Source organism: Pseudonaja textilis, chromosome 2 (assembly GCF_049901715.1).
Source record: "Pseudonaja textilis isolate UNSWEBS1 chromosome 2, rPseTex1.2, whole genome shotgun sequence".
Lineage (NCBI taxonomy): Eukaryota > Metazoa > Chordata > Lepidosauria > Squamata > Elapidae > Pseudonaja > Pseudonaja textilis.
Window position 1 is genome coordinate 56,418,937 of NC_141991.1, and position 17,004 is coordinate 56,435,940.

General features: G+C 35.6%; 1 protein-coding gene across 7 annotated transcripts in view; it reads right to left on the reverse strand.

Moving 5' to 3' along the window:
• Positions 1–17,004, reverse strand: part of ATP2B2 (ATPase plasma membrane Ca2+ transporting 2) — a 376,645-nt gene that overhangs the window by 324,370 nt on the left and 35,271 nt on the right. For all 7 annotated transcript variants that reach the window (XM_026724451.2, XM_087923958.1, XM_087923957.1 and 4 more), the window contains exon 2: positions 7,268–7,325. The gene's annotated coding sequence lies outside the window, so the exon portion shown is untranslated. The remainder of the gene's footprint in view (positions 1–7,267; positions 7,326–17,004) is intronic.

Genomic DNA, 17,004 nt, shown 5'->3' on the forward strand with positions numbered 1-17,004 from the left:
ACACCACCACCCAGCACAGATCAATTCGTAGCCAAGACACTCATCTCCAGAACAAAATGCTTAGCGATGAACAACACCAAAAAACCGAACTACACACTCTCACCAACGTACTTACAGCCAATGGATTCCAAAGAAAGAAAATTACCCACCTAATCCAAAAAGAAACCCCAACCAAAATCCAAGACAGAGAACAAGAAAGCGGCAAAGCCCTCCTCCCATATATAAAAGGCACTACAGACAAAATCAGCAAGATCCTCCAAAAACACAACATCAAAACAGCATTCTGCACAAACAGAAAAATATCCACCATCCTAAGAAACCCCAAAGACAAAATCGAATTAGAAAACCAAGGAGTATACGAAATCCCCTGCACTGCCTGCCCGACCACATACATTGGACAAACTAACAGAAGAATAAGTGCACGCATTGAAGAACATAAGAACTCAATCAAAAAGAAGAAACGACCTCTTCCCTGGTCCAACACCTCAAAGCCACAGGACATGAAATTGATTTTAAAAATACCAGAACTATCGCCAAAACCGAACACTTCAACAGCAGAATAATCAGAGAAGCCATAGAGATAGAAAAACGGCCACACAGCATGAACAAACGAGATGACACCTCCCGCCTTCCAGCCATTTGGAAACCCGCCCTCATGAACAGACGAGTACCTAACATGAAGAAGGACACCAGACCCACACCCATGAGAGCCACACAAGATGCCACCACCACACTTCCATGTAGAAAACAGACTCTCACCCACTCAGAAGATGAGACACGACCATGGACCAGAAGCTGCACTACAGCTGCATCACTACCCACTTCAAACCCCTCCGAGCCATACATGAAGCAAACCGACACCCACTATGAAGATGCAACAGGACCACGAACTAGAAGCCAAACAGCAAGATCACAACTCACCAGTTCAAATCCCCCAGCAACTAAGACTAACCGGGCACAGCCAAGCCCCCACCTGAACAGAACACGCTCCAACCAATCAGAACACGGCTAACCCCCAACCAATCAGAACACAACCAAACCCCCTACCAATGAGAACACACCCCACCCAATCAGAACACAGCCAAGCCCCCACCCAATCAAGTCCCACCCCCACTGGCAGTTAAAAGGAGGAAGCAGCTGCAATCTCACATTACTCTGAAAAGCACAGAGCCGGAGACAGAAGCCTGAAGATGATGAATGAGACTTCATCGAAGCGTTGCCTAGATACTTTGAATCTTACGCGGGAGAAAACCCGAACAACCAAAGATCCATATATATATATATATATATATATATATATATATATATATATATATATATATATAAAAGATTATAAAAGATTCCAAACTATTCAGTTCATGAATTTAAAGAGTTCCATGTATCTAATTTTTAACAAGAGACAACAATTTTCACAGTTATTTAATATTTCTGCTACTATGTTAGTCAACAAAATAGTGTATCAGAGACATTGTAGGAGAAAATACATAATTCAAGTTTTTATTGTGTCCTGCATCTAGTCCAAGTAAGCTCAATATAAATTCACGTTCTTTCTATGTGATCTTTCTAACAAAATTATTATTGTTAGCAATGTAATCCTTAAGTCCATAGAGAAACTAATGTTATTGCCTTTAATGAGATTCAGATATAATAAATGTATGTTGTATTGGCTAGAGACATCAATAATTATCTTTTTTATATATAAGAACTTATTAAAGTTACAGTCTTTTTCAGGGATCACAAGGGTACAAAGGACAGAAGAGGAAAAAAAGAAAAGTTATTTTTCAGGACTCTGAATTTCTTTCTTATTTCTAATTGCACTTTTTTATAAGAAAAAGAATATAAAAGGCAGCATTATATACATTAGTTCAGAATATGCTTTTATAACTAAATAAACCAAATCTATTTACCACAATTCAATGAAATTCCAAAATAATTAAACAAAATTATTTATTTGTTATATATAAATATATTTTTATATTTTCAGTCTTTTTCATGAGGGTTTGGATTGTTTCTGCTGCAGCGCTGTATTCAATTACTACAAAATGATAAAGTCCTGCTTGCTGCCATATCATTGTGGGGGGATGTTCTTGGAAGGGATGAATGAAACATGTTAAAAATGTATGCCAAGAGTACATATACCCATCAGGGTAACCCAACGTCTGGATCATTTTGAAGTCCTGAACCTCATTGATAGAGAAAAAGAGGAACTGTGGAATGAACTTAAAGAAGTCATTAAAAATGAATATGAAAAGAGATCACCAAAAATTGCCATCAAAAAACCCCAAAGCCAAGAAAGACAACAATCTCAGAAAGGTACTTAACAAAAAGTTTCAGACAGCTTCTAGAAGAGCCAAGAAGCAATAACTTGTTCTATACTGATGACCCTACTCTAATAACTAAAGTGCAAAGCATCTGCAAGGTATGAAAATAAAAATCAAGGAGCATTGTGAAAAATGGAAATAAAATTAAATATAATGAAGACCAAACTAATGACAATAGGCACAACCACCATTCTTAGAATTGATAAAGAAGATATTGAAATTGTAGATACTGTAGCTTCTGCTTTTTAGGATTAACTATCAACAGTAAAGAAACAAGTAGTGAAAAAATATTGCAGATCTAGCACTTGGTTTTGGAAAAAATGCAAATATCAATATTGTGCAAGCCATGATATTCCCTGTGATACTTAATGGAAGTGAAAGTTGGACTTCAAAGAAGCAAGATAGGAAGAGTACTAACATGTTTTATCTGCAACTAAATATGTTGACCAATTTGGTGAATTTGAAATAATCAACTTATCAAAAACAATAATAGCAAATGTCCATCACTGCATTTAAAATGAAAACTTAAGGCTGGAACTTGGTTGTATATCAATAAAGGCCTACATGAGAATTTGCCAAATGAATTATTGAATAAAATTATTTTGTGGGGAGATATCCTTATCCAGAGGTGGGATCCGATAGGGTTAACTACCGGTTCGGTGATTTACAATGTGCTTCCCTGCACGCTGCGTGGGCATGTAAATCTTCATCAGCTTGCTGCCTGGATAGCTGAGCAGTGCTGCATGCAGGGAAGTAGTGTTTGAAAAAGCACTTTTTTCTGAGGCACAGCTGCGGTTGAAAAAGCAGGAAATAAAGGTCAGGTAAGAGCCCAGGCGAGCAGGTGGGCCAAAACAGCAGCAGACATAGAACTGGGTCTATGTCTGCTGCTCTTCAGAGCTACCAGTTCTACAGAGCCAGACAGAACTGGTAGAATCCCACCCCTGTCCTTATCCTAGTTAATTCTCATCAACAAGTTTTATTCCTTATGGAATAGGCTCAGATTTAGCCTTCTTCATTTACCTACTCCAATAGTCAGAATCTTGCCTCTCTCACCCTAACAGGTATACTTTTAAAATTGTGGAAATTTATGAAAATGTTTCAAACTGTATCTACTGGCCTATAGTTATATTTGTTCAGCTGATTCTGACATGGAACTAATAAAAGGGATACTGACAACTAACACTTGATAGATGGTCAAATAATCATTTTGTTCTAGAATAAATTATTTCACAGCATTAATCTACTTATGTTTACTTGGATTTTCTATTAAATAAAGCTTATTGCTAGATACATGTGCACAAGATGGCAGCCTATTTTTTCCTTCAAATGACAACAAGCACAAATTCTATTAGTCAATTCTAAAATACTTTTTTACTAAATTGAATTCATTACAAAATTACATTTTAATTAACTGAATTGAATGAAACTTTAAATGTAAATGAAATAAGCATTATTTTATAATGGAGTCATTCTTGTATGTTCATAAGGCAACACTTTCTCCCATCTTTGTAGAAAAGGAGCCACATCTGTATGGCAAAGGCCAATATTTTGATGAAAAAAGGTCTGGATTTTATCAAAACTGGTACTTAAGAAGACACCTGCCTCATACTTTAAAGAGTTGTTGCTATTCAGGAAAGACAGCTAAGGGTAAAATCACCACAAAGTATAAGGCAGTTCTTGTCAACAATATCTTTCAGTTACTTTTACAGAATTATATATCCACATGTCATTAATTAATTGGCATTGCATTCTATTCTATTAAATATTTTAAAAGTTCTGGTTAATACCTTTAAAAGCTATCAGTTACACTTACTGCAAGGAAGAATCATGGTAAATAAATGCCAGTCTATTAAAAAAAAGAAAACATAGAGTATTTAAACCTTTCTAGCTCTGCTTTCTTTTGGATAAAGCATTTGAATTTCCTTTAAAGTTGCTTTGTCCTGAGGTTTTTTATAATTTATGGTTAAAGTGCTGTTTGAGCAATCTCTCTAGCTCAGTAAGCAGACCAAATGTATTGTTAACTGCAAAATGTACACTTGTCCGATATATTTTGATGATGAATGTTTATAAATTATGAAGATAAAGGAAGAATTTAAGTAGCTGTGAATTCCAAGAACATTGGCAAAGATGGTTCCACACCACAAAAATTGGATCCCAGCAATTAATGAGATCCGCATTTAGTTGAACTGTCACATTTAGTTGAACTGTTAGTACTTATATAGACACCCAACTTCTTTGAGCAATTCCCTAATATCACAGCTGGATAATTGGCATGTATGTTACATACAGTGACGTGTGATTATACTCTTAAAAATTATTTATTTGACAAACTGAATATAGGGTTGGTCCTCTGATACAAGACACTTAGATTTAATTATTATTGTTCTCTTTTCTTTAGATACTGACCAATGCTTTATTGATGGGCACAATAAATATTTTATCTGTCCAGCTAGCTGGTTACAAGACAATTGAACAATGTTTTCAAATGTTCAAGAAGACTTGGGAATAAATTGTGTTTTGATCGGTAACTGCAGTCCAATGCAGGCTAGAGTCAGTCAAAGTGCTGGAGGAAGATGCCCAGAAGAAGATTGTAGTCTATCTATCACACAGAGATGGACTCTCACATCAAACACTGTTCTGGGATGGGATTTACCATTCTGCTTCAACAGAAGAGAAACCCTGATGGAAAGATGATTAGCTTGAAACCTTCAGAGAGTAGCCCCTCAAACTTAGAAGAGACAAAAGATGTTGTGTGGTAGTTTGGCATGAGGAACCAGGACAGCAGAAACAGAGAATGGCTAAAAGAGTTGAACCCATCTAAACCCTATTGGGTACAGATTTCTCATATTTTTTGAATTTGCAGTCAAGATCTTCTCTGCTATGATATTTTTGGAAGATTTCCATCAATCATTCTTTGGGTTTGCCAATCAGTTATTTCCCACTCTGTTCTCCAGAGTCTTCAGTAGGTTATGTGACAGACTGTTGGAACATTCTACTATATGCTGAGAGTAGGAATTTTTGAATATGTAGGTTTTAGTTAGTATTTTGTTAGCTATAGGATTGAAGGAGGTGGTCTAATAGGATGATTGTTGAATGAAGGTTATAGCAAGTGGGTTTTTTTTTAATAAGTAAAGCTCCACTGCCCCTGTTAATTTCTGCTATTGTCCTTCTATGCTAATGCTCTGTCATTGGGGCAAGAGACATTGCTGTCTGTAGTTGAGTTGTGATAAAGCTATACATGGGCTAATCTCAGAGACCATGCAGAAGCTGCAATTAATCCAAAATACAGCAGGACAGCCATGTACCATCTATACTACCTAAACTATGCTGGTAATCAGTAAAATTTGGGGTGCAATACAAATTACTAGTTTTGATCCATTAATCTCTTTCCAGCTTAAGGCCTGTCTATCTGAGGACTGCTTTTCTCCCACCCTTTCTGCCTTCCAAATAAGATCTCCCAGAGTGTGTATGCTTCAGGTCCCAAATAATATGAATTTATGGAACCAGGTTGAATGCCTACTCTGTGATGGCACCTGCTCTCTTGAAGCACATGTTGCCAGAGGCTCAAGTCAACCCCACCCTTATGTTCTTTAAACAGGCATTGAAGACCTTTCCTCTGGCAATGGGATAGATAGCATATGCCCTGGGAGGAATTCTTCAGTGTTTCAATCCATAGGTTTTCATCTCCCTTAAGTTTTATATTGTATTGTATTGTATATAGTGTTTAGCTGTGTGCAGGCCAGAGTTGATATGAGTTGGGGAAATGTGATTGCTAAATAAATAAGAATGTACAGTACATAAACGATGTTTTATAAATGACCATAGCATAGAGGCAAGTTAGTGCAAGATTACAGCACTGTATATTAAGAATATCTAGGATAAATAATCTCTCTCACACACAAAAAGCACAGCGTTTTTTTTATACTGGACTAAGAAAAAAACTCATTGAATTTACAAAAAAAAACAAAAAAATTAAGTTACCCATTAAGTCAGAAGGATATAAAGAAGAAACCTTGAGTTTAAATATATGAGAGTATTAAACTGTTTTTGCATCTGTACAATAGCAGGAACAGTCAACTGTGTATAACTTCATTCTGATCTGCAGTAAAAATTATATCAGCCAAGTCAGTCATAAGAATGAGTTGAATCTAATCCATATGTTTGGTACATAAATATTATTATATTTTGGAATGAAATCCACACAATTATCACCATATGTTTAAAGTAATCAATGCTTATAAATGCACGTGTTTTTTGGCTATGAACACTGGCAAAGATTGTTCCACACAATATTCGGAATTTATCAAGACATGGTCTGTGCATGGAACACAGCCAAATCATTTACAATGAAAAACTGAAAGGACAAGCTATACCATGATTTGTAATAGTACTCATGACCATCAATATTTACATTAGTATTTTATAGGGAAAAAAAGAACTTTTAGTCATTCTGTTCTATTTGTTGATGATAAGTTTCAGAGCATTTTTCTGGTTAATTTTTTAATAAAGTACTTTAAAAAAAAAGCAGTTCAAATAAGTCACACATAAATAAATAAAAATATGCAAGTCCAGCTCTCCTTGAATCTTTTTTGTCTGGAGGTTTATGTCCAAAATGTGATGTTTGTTACCACAAACAATAAGACTATTGTTTAACATTTAATATATCATTTAATTGTCATCATCTCTTTAATAACCTATTAACTCTATATCTAAAATACTATTATTTTCCTAAACTTACATGGCAAAGAAAAACATTTAATGTTACATCCCTAAATTCCTAAATCATCCCATGCCATTCTGTACCCGTCTGAGTAAAAGCTTAACAAAAATCTACATGTACTATTTATTGCTATGTCCGATTTAAAATTATATAGCTTGAGTAATATTGGAATATCGTTGTTAAGCTGCATATTTTATTATCAAGAAGAATAAATAACAGTTCTTACATTTTCTTCAAAATCGTATGTTCCAGAACTTTTCAGTACCAGCATATGATGGGGAAGTCTGCAAAATAGCACAAGCAGGGCCTACCATCATACATACTAATCATGAATAGTCATAGAAGACCAAAGAAGATAACATTCGTTGTTGAAGTGAGAGAAATTTTAAACTTTAAAACTTTAAGTATAATAATTACAGTTATTTCTATGGAAATTACACACACAAAAGATATAACAGAAAGATTGTTAAGTGGTTTTAATTCCAGATTTGAAACTTGCTGTGTTCTCTACATGACTAATATGCATGAGCTCAAATATAACCATGGTTTAGTGAATCTAATGGCTGTGTTGCTGAGTCAAAATTCAACAAAAGTATGACAATCATGTTAATAACAATATATTCTCCAATCCTCAGCTCTAAAGCAGCTCAATTTTTATGAACATAAGCAAAAATCTCTATGTGTTTTTGAAAATATAACCTTATAATTTTGATGATGCTGTACGAAAACACATAATGTAATTTGGTCTCTTGCTAATTTAGAGAAAGTGCCCAACCTTCCAAAATTCATTTTTCAATTTATATTTCGAACCAAGACCTAATGAACACTGGAGATGAATGGATGGACAAATGATAGATAGTCCCAATACAAAACAAATAAATGTGCTCCATTTATTTTCTACATCCTGACCACTATTCACAAAGTATCTGTTTAAGGAAATTTCAGATTTCAGTAGGCTTTTGATGTCTACTCACAATTATCACATCCCAGATTTTTTTTCCAAATAATCTCAAGGTTGACCCAACCTGCACAGTGGGAATGCTGTCATACTACTGAACCTTATTGCAGTCTGAACTGGGATAATGATAAATTGCCCTGAATTTGTTAATATAAATGTAAAATGATGTTTTTTTATTGGCAGTTATAGCTATTAATTATAGTTTATATCACCATTCATATCATATTAAAAATCTCTACAACTATATAACTTCTATAACTATTCATTGATCCAGTGGTACATGACAAACTACACCTAAAACTAAAATGTTATGGTATCTGTGGACACCTGCATAACTGGATAGGTGCATTCCTGTCAAAATAGGGTATATTTGATAATACCCTATCAAATCCTGTACCTGTCAACAGTGGTGTCCCCCAAGGCAGCGTTCTAGGACCAACTCTCTTTATACTCTACATAAATGACCTCTGTGATCTTATTAAGAGCAACTGCATTCTTTTTGTTGATGATGTAAAGCTATTCAACACCACCGACAATATTGCTACCCTCCCAAAAAGACCTCGACTATGTGTCAGAATGATCAAACAAATGGTAACTTCAAATCTCAACAAATAAATGTTCTGCCTTACATATTGGAAAAAAAAAATCAGAAAATAAAATATGAGCTGAATAGTCAAGACCTTGTTGATGACCCCAGCTATGTCAAGGACCTTGGAGTACTCATCTATAATGATCTAAGTGCTAGAGCCCACTGTAACTACATAGCTAAAAAGGCATTAAGAGTTGTTAACCTAATCCTGCATAGCTTTTTCTCCGGTAATATCACACTACTAACTAGAGCATACAAAACATTTGCTAGACCAATATTTGAATACAGCTCATCAGTCTGGAACCCGCATTACATATCTGATATTAATACAGTTGGGAAAGTTCAGAAATATTTCACGAGAAGAGTTCTCCACTCCTCTACTCGTTGCAGAATACCTTATGCCACCAGACTTGAAATTTTAGACCTAGAAAACCTAGAACTATGGCGCCTTCAGTCCTATCTAAGTATAGTATATAAAATTATCTACTGCAATGTTCTACCTATCAATGAATACTTCAGCTTCAATCATAACAATACAAGAGCATACAATAGATACAAATTCAAGGTTAATCACACCAAACTTGATTGCAGGAAATACGACTTCAGCAACAGAGTGGTCAATGTTTGGAATACTCTAACTGACTCTGTGTTTTCTTCCCCAAACCCCAAAAACTTTAACCTTAGACTGTCTACTATTGACCTCACCCCTTTCCTAAGAGGTCTGTAGGGGGCATGCATAAATGCACCAACATGTTTACTGTCCCTGTCTTATTGTTTCTTTTTTTATTCGTATCCATTTCATGTATTCATAACATATTTATACTTATAGCTGTTATCTAATAATTGACAAATAAATAAATAAATAAAATATTTCCAACATGTGAAGTTTAGGAAATATGTCAGTTAATTATGCCTATTAACATATACAAATGATTTTGCAGTTACCATATTATCAGACAACATTAGGCTAAACTCAGCAGCAGCCCAAGAAATATGAATACAAATGTGAAGAAAAAAATAGCTTAGTAATATTTGTCATTGACGATATCCTTATAGCAATGGACACCATCCAAGGAAAACAACATCAACTCAGAATAAAAAATAATCTAACAACTTTTTACAATTGATAAAAATATATGCGTTAAAGATGGATAACTATAGAGTATGCACAGACTCAGGGCTATTATGCAAATTTAAAATTAAATATTTTTAATGGAGGGAGATCTTTTCAGTCTTTCCTAAAATCATATTTAAGATCTTTTCTTAACTTGGAAAGAAAACACCATTGCCTGTGTAAGAGATATATTAAAATTAGCCTTCAAATATTACAAGGTCAAATGAAAGAGCACAAAGAAAAAAGGTTTCACTTTGCAGAACAAATTCCAATCAAATACATCCTCCACTTACAAAAAAAGGAATATTAATTCAACAATCAGTACTTGTCAATTTAAATGCACAATCTAATCTGGATGAGCATATTCTTCTGATGTAAATGATAAATTGCCACTTTTCAACAGCTACCAACTGCCTGCATACTTAAAAAGCCACTGTGGCTGAGGCTGTGCTAGAAGAACCAAGCAAAAAAGGCAAGTACTTCCATGGGAAGATGACAGAAGGGAAGATAAACCTAGCAGCATACAAATATTGTATTAGATGTTGGCAGAAAGTAACCTGGATACCCTTGAGCTGCAGCTTCATGAAACAACAATACCTTTGTTCATGTCATAAGAAGACAAAACAGCACAAAAACCTTTCTGATAATTGCTTCCTTCTACAAGCAAACTCACAGAACAGCCAAGCCAACCCTGTTTAGCAATAATAGTGGGGGAGAAGCATCTGATTGGTTGATTGGTTGACTGACTTGTAATCAAAACCTTTTCAATTCCATCAAACACATTAATAGTTTTTCAGTGTGAACTGTAGAGATGCAGTGGCTAACCACAGTATTATGCAGTATTGTCAGCTAACTCTGCCGACTGCCAAGTGACTGCCAGCAGTTCGATTCTGGGCAGCTCAAGGTTGACTCAGCCTTCCATCCTTCCAAGGTCAGTAAAATGAGGACCCAGATTATTGGAGGCAGTATGCTGACTCTGTAAAGCACTTACAGAGGACTGTAAAGCACTGTGAAGCAATATATAAGGCTAAGTACTGTTGCTATTGCTATTTTCTCAATGGCAATTTCTTCCTAACCTGGCCTTTCAGTACTCCCAACAACGCATTTATCAGCAATATTACTAAGTCTTGCTGTTGATCAGTCTCTTATTCTTTTCCCTACCCTTATCAGCATTAGATCTTTCTCTAGAGAGCATTTTCCAGACAAAAGCCTCTGACCCTTTCTTTTTTCTTTAATATCACATATGTTTAGAAACATTAACAAGCTTTAAAGGCCTCCCAATATTTTTCCACTAAGGGATCTTTAAACTATTGTTGCAAGGATAGATTGGTGTATTAAACCCAGTTATTACACATACAACAATCTCTTCCAGTTAAGAGTTTCATCAACATACGTACAACTTACATACACAATATTGAAATACTGAAGAAATTTCTTTAGGCAGTAACAAAACTACAGTAGATTTTAATTATTAGCTGGGGAGATTAGCAGTCTAATTAAAATAGGTCATAAAAACTAAAATAAAAACTGAATGAAGACTAAAAAAGTGATAACCATACACAACAGAAACAGAATAGAAAGCATCTTTGAATGGAGGCTGGATGGACAAATTTTGGCTTCTGATTGCTTTCATTTTTCTGGAATAACCAAGAATGGGGAGATGGGCTCCTTTGGGGATAAAAGTTTTAAGAAAAATTGAGAGGAGGGTGTAGAAAAATTGAAAACTGAAGCAAAACAAGAAAGGAAACTTCAGAATAGAATTTTGGATAGAATGAAACTGTTGGGAAAAATAGGTTATAATAAAAATACCAAAACTGGGCTGCAAAAATCCAGGTGACTTCTAGATTACAATGAAAATCATTTTCTTTGTTTCCATCTAGTAGTTGTCCTGAATTTTGCAGTCCAGATCTGATAGTTGGAAATCATTAGGCAATGCTGGCAAAAACATGACATACAAATGACACCAAACTACAAGCAGACATACTTCAAGGAATTGGGATATAAGTGTGAGGAAATGCCAGTTTTGATCTAGGAATCCTTCTAGAATCTGGAGGCAAGAAATAGGATGCTTTATCTAATGGAGCAATTCAATCTAGAAAGTACTGGCAAAGGGAAGAGTCCTGGCTACAGGCTAACTTGGTGAATAAGTGGAACTTAAAAACTAGCTTGAATGACTCATTAATGGGAAATAAACTCTTGACTGAAGTAGTCCATGATCGGAGGAATTGCATTTGAGAAGTCTCAGCAATATCAGTCTGAATATGTAGCTGCATCGCACCCCGGAAAAGTGGGGGCCACTGCCTAGCTTCCTCCCTTCTTATACTTTGCCCATTGCAACAGTCAGATACCCTAAATTATGTTGGGCACTCTATTCACCCACCTCTCTGGTAGATTAATGCTTTGTCCAATTTTTCTTCTGCTCTGCAGAAAACCCTATTTTGTTCCCACTTTGAGATCATCTGGGCTTTTGCTATCTTGACATAGTAATCTTAAATTCCAAGGAGTCCACATGTTAATAAAGTAGAACAGTCAGAGTAAGAAGGAAATGAGTGAGATGAAACAAATGATTGAGTCATAAGGCAAACATCCAAGGAAAGCCTACCCTGCAAAGCTTGTAAATTAGAGGTGTCAAACTCAATGCCTGGGGCCCAGATCCGGCCTGCAGGGTGCTTAGATCTGGCCGGCAGCACCACCCAAGAAACAGCAAAGGACCAGCCCATGGTGCCTTTGCCAGAAAAAATGGAGCTCAGGAGGGCCACAGATGCCCTCCCGAGCTCCATTTTTTATGGCAGAGGGTTGCAGGAGGCCATCACAGCTGAAAATGGAGCTCAAGAGCCCGATTTTGCTGGCAGAGCACTCAGTTCACCACAGGCACCCTGACAGGAATGACATCAAGCTGCCACATCCACTCTAGCTATGCCCACTCTGCCCCCCCCCCAAAGTCAAACCCTGATGTGGCCCTCAATGAAATAGAGTGTGATACCCCTGTTCTAAAGTGGTTTTTGATCTGCTTTAACAGTGACAGCCTTTGGACCAATCTGTGTTTTCTTCTGTGTTACATCTGTCTGCTGTCTCTCTTCTTTTTCCCCCAGGCACTAATCAGGGTATAAGCCCCAGGCATATATTTGATATCTATGGGTCTGTATGCGTGTTTCTGTGAAAGTCTAATCAGGGGTGGAGGTATTTATTAATGAGTGAAGGTTCCATGTGATTACATTCGTATAGGCTGCATTTCTGCCTGGATCCAACTCATTTGTCACATTGCATCTTTATGTGCATGGAGAAAAAAAATTGAACTACATACACTTCATTATAGGTCACATGACTAAGGAGGAGAAAGAGGAACAGTCAGCATCCATCTAAGCAATTGACATAGGGATTTATTGGAACAGTTTTATTTCTAGAATATTTTTCTCCTTTATTGAATCATCACATCAGCCCTTCTTTTTCTGGCTTTTCCACCAACATCACAACTCTGTTTATTCTGTTCAGTTTCCAGTGATGTATTTGCTGATGGGCTGATAAAATGCTCAACCCATTTACATAATTTATTTCCTACTATGCCACTGGGATGGAAGAAGAAATGATTTATTGTACCAGAATAGCTAATGATAAGCTAGTTTTTTTTAAAGGAAAGGAAAGAAAAAAGCTCCAAATGCCAGGGGGGAGCGAGGAAGGAAAAAGAAGAAAACAAAACGTTGCATAAGAGAGGAAAGTATAAGGGAAAATGAAAGGCTGGACAGAGAAGGAAACAGGAAAAGCTATGTGTGTCAGAGAAAAGCATGCTGCATATTAGATTGAATGTAAAGTGCACTGAAGGTTTTTGCCGGGAGACCCAAAGGCAATTTTTGCTAATAATGACACTGGTTAGCTAGTTTAATGCAAAGCTGAAATTAAAAAAAAAAACTTTATTTAATTCAAAATTCGTGAAAAAAACACATATTTGAAGCAATCGTCATGAAGTCTGAAGCCTCTTGATATGAGCTCCAAGGGAAAGGACTCTATTTAATGACAATTTGTCTGAGCAACACAAACTGAACATTTGAAGTCCAGGTACATCACTTTTATTATTATTTTTCCAGTCCTCTGCAATGCCTCAAAATAAGAAAAGAACTGCTGAACTTTTCTGCCATGCTGTGAAACATCCTCACAGCGTGACAGAAAGTCCTCTAGAAGTATACACTATGGTATAAATGTGGTATAAAATGTTCAGTGATTCTGACCTTGTTAAAACATTGCCACGTGGTAATATAAAAGCAAAAGCTCTGTAGGAGAAAATAATGAATAAGTATCGTCTATCAGACTATTCACTTTTAATTAACCAACATTATGTAAAATTCAGGAAACAAGTATAGATAAATCTCCCAGTTTCTAATCTGGTGCCTTACCTACTACACCAAACTGGCTCTCTTGTCATTTCCATATCAAATACTGTTGTAATGTTCCTTCAAATTATCCTTATTTCAAATTATCCAATTTGGATGAGAGAAATTCTCTTAACAATCACATTATTAGATTTATATTCATGCCTTTGCATTGTACATATATAAGTATATTGATATGTAATTGAGATAAGATAATTAAAATAAAATTGAGAAAATTAAAAGAGGGGAGAAGCTATGTAGAAAATGTAAAATAGTAATAAGATATGGAATAGAATATAAAAATGAGCATGAACCTGAATTTGTGTCTGTACGAAGAAATGTAACCCGGGATTATGCTGCTTTCAAAAAAGATGTTTTATTTGTATTTTTTTTTCTCTTTGTGAAAACTCAAATAAAATTTACGAAAAAAAAAAAGAAAGGGGGATCCATTGGAGGTTGAGGGGAGCCACATCTCCCCTCCTCAACAAGGAAAAACTCCTCCGAAGATGAGCTGCAGCGGTGGTCAAAATGGCCACCATGAAGACAGGAGGCAGTGCGAGAAAATAAGACTGTGCTGGAGTGGAGAAGTTGTGAGCGAAGTGTGAACCAGGCGCAATATATGGACATTAAGGTAACCCGGAGTTAAGAAATAAAGAAATTGTTAGGAAAGACTGTAAAAGTGGTGACCAGAGAGAGAGAGAAGAAAATTGGAAACAGGTGAAAGTGGCTTAGAACTTTGAAAAGAACTAAATTGAAAGAGGAAGTTAGAAGAAAAAAATCTGACTGTAAAAGACTTGGAAATTAAATTGGATAAATATATTATTTTTGGCACTAAACAGGCATAACTAAATGTTGAAATTGAACATGTTAAAAAGAAATAATAGCTAATAATTGAAATTATTGAATTATTGGAATTTAAAAGCCTAAAAAGGGAAAGAAAGAAAGAAAGAAAGAAAGAAAGAAAGAAAGAAAGAAAGAAAGAAAGAAAGAAAGAAAGAAAGAAAGAAAGAAAGAAAGAAAGAAAGGGTGGAACTTGGATGTAACAGAGAGCACCAGAAGTGGAAAGCATCAGAAGTGGAAAGCTCTAGAACTGGAAAGAGAGCTTCTGCACCACTTCTAGTGCTCTCTGGAAAAAATTTCAATGATTCTTTGAAAAGTGCTTGGTTCTTTTTAATTGGAACTTGATAATAAAACAAGAGGAACTTTGTTATAATAATACAGAAACCCTGAAAAGTGAAGAAACAGAATATTATAAAGATAAAAAAGAAGTGTGAAGAAATTACCCTGGGATTATTTGGTGATTTAGCATATACTTGTGCTTGTTTGAATTTATTCATCAATTCAACAGAGTTATACTACTTTTTTTAAAAAAAAAGTTTTTTATTTTATAACATAGAAAATAACAAATAAAACCATCTTTCAGTTGTACAGTATGTTGGTTTGGTATATATATCATGTGCACAATATCTATAATCCTTTCCTATTATCTTTACATTTGTATTATATTCTAATCAACGTTCCATATCATATTATCTCATTATTATACTACCGTGTTCTCATATAATAAAGCCGGGTCTTTTTTTTTTTTTTGAGCCCTGAGAAAACGGCTAGGCCGTCTTTTGGGGGGTGACTTAATTCCCCCCCCCTTGCATCTTAGGGCGGGTGGCAACGGCTTGGATGTTGACCTCGGCGTTGGTGGGGCACTTTGTATCAGGGTCAACGCAGGCAGCACCATATCCGGGTGTGCAACAAAAATACTTCCTAACAGCAAGCCCCCCGCCGCCATTTCCTCCCCATTTCACATGTTTTAATATAGGCCTTAATTTGAGGGGAGAGGCTTAATTTCATTTCATGCCTATAAAACATGCTGGGACTTCCTATTGGGGGAGGCTGTATTGTTGGAGAAACAGGGTATCATTAAAATTTTAGTTTCATTTCCAAGCTATCTTTAAAAGCAAATCTCAGTTCTTACTAAATTATATTCATAGTATAACTTATTCAAAAATAATCAATTATAATATATCATTACTATTACAATATACTTCAATTTCTTACTTTCTATCTAGCCTTTGATAAGAGTTATACCACCTATATTGATATATATTACTTCTTTCTCTCTTGCCAAATTTAGTGTCACATGCATGATTCCCTGCTAATGGTAAGGACAACGCTTTGACTCATTTTGGCTAATATGCAGCAAATATAACCAAAGCCCAATTTTACATTATTATTTGCAAGGTGAAATGTCTTATCTTAAGGCAGAGATGTCTGTCTTAAAGTCCAGCATATTGTTGCCTGGATCCTATAAATCAAAAGGTATATGAAATACAGTGTCACACATTCAGAAATCTAAGAATATTCTAGCAGCTTATTCATCCCCAAACATTTGGATTATAGCAACTAATAGCCTGCTGTTGTTTTTCTCATGCAACGGCTGTCTTTTATAATAGTGCAATAAAATATTTCCCATGCTTTTGAGATAAGTTTATTTTGAGAAAAGAGGTTAGCATATGCTTTTATATTTTTACAGTAACAGACAGGAGTCCTCTGATGCAATTGAAAAGCAACTATAATGCAAGCCTGAAACTTCCATTTTCGGTCTGAATAAACTGATAGCATCTACAGCAGGCATTGCTATGCTATTTGTGAAAACAAAAGCATATTATACTGTATATTTTTTAAAAAAACTTTTAAAATGTTCCTCAAAGCTTGTTTCTGCAAATTATCTAGCTTATGGCTTGTATAGTTGTGTGCAGGAAAGTTTCATTCTGATGCAGTTCTCTAGGTATGTGCCCATTACAGCAATTCTGCTAGCAGAACGAGCAACTGAAGGACTTCTGTGATTATTTTGAAGTAGATCATTGTGAACTATTATAGCCCATTGTGACAAGATTACTGGTTCTGATTCTAGCATTGACAGATTGTTGAAATGGTGGCA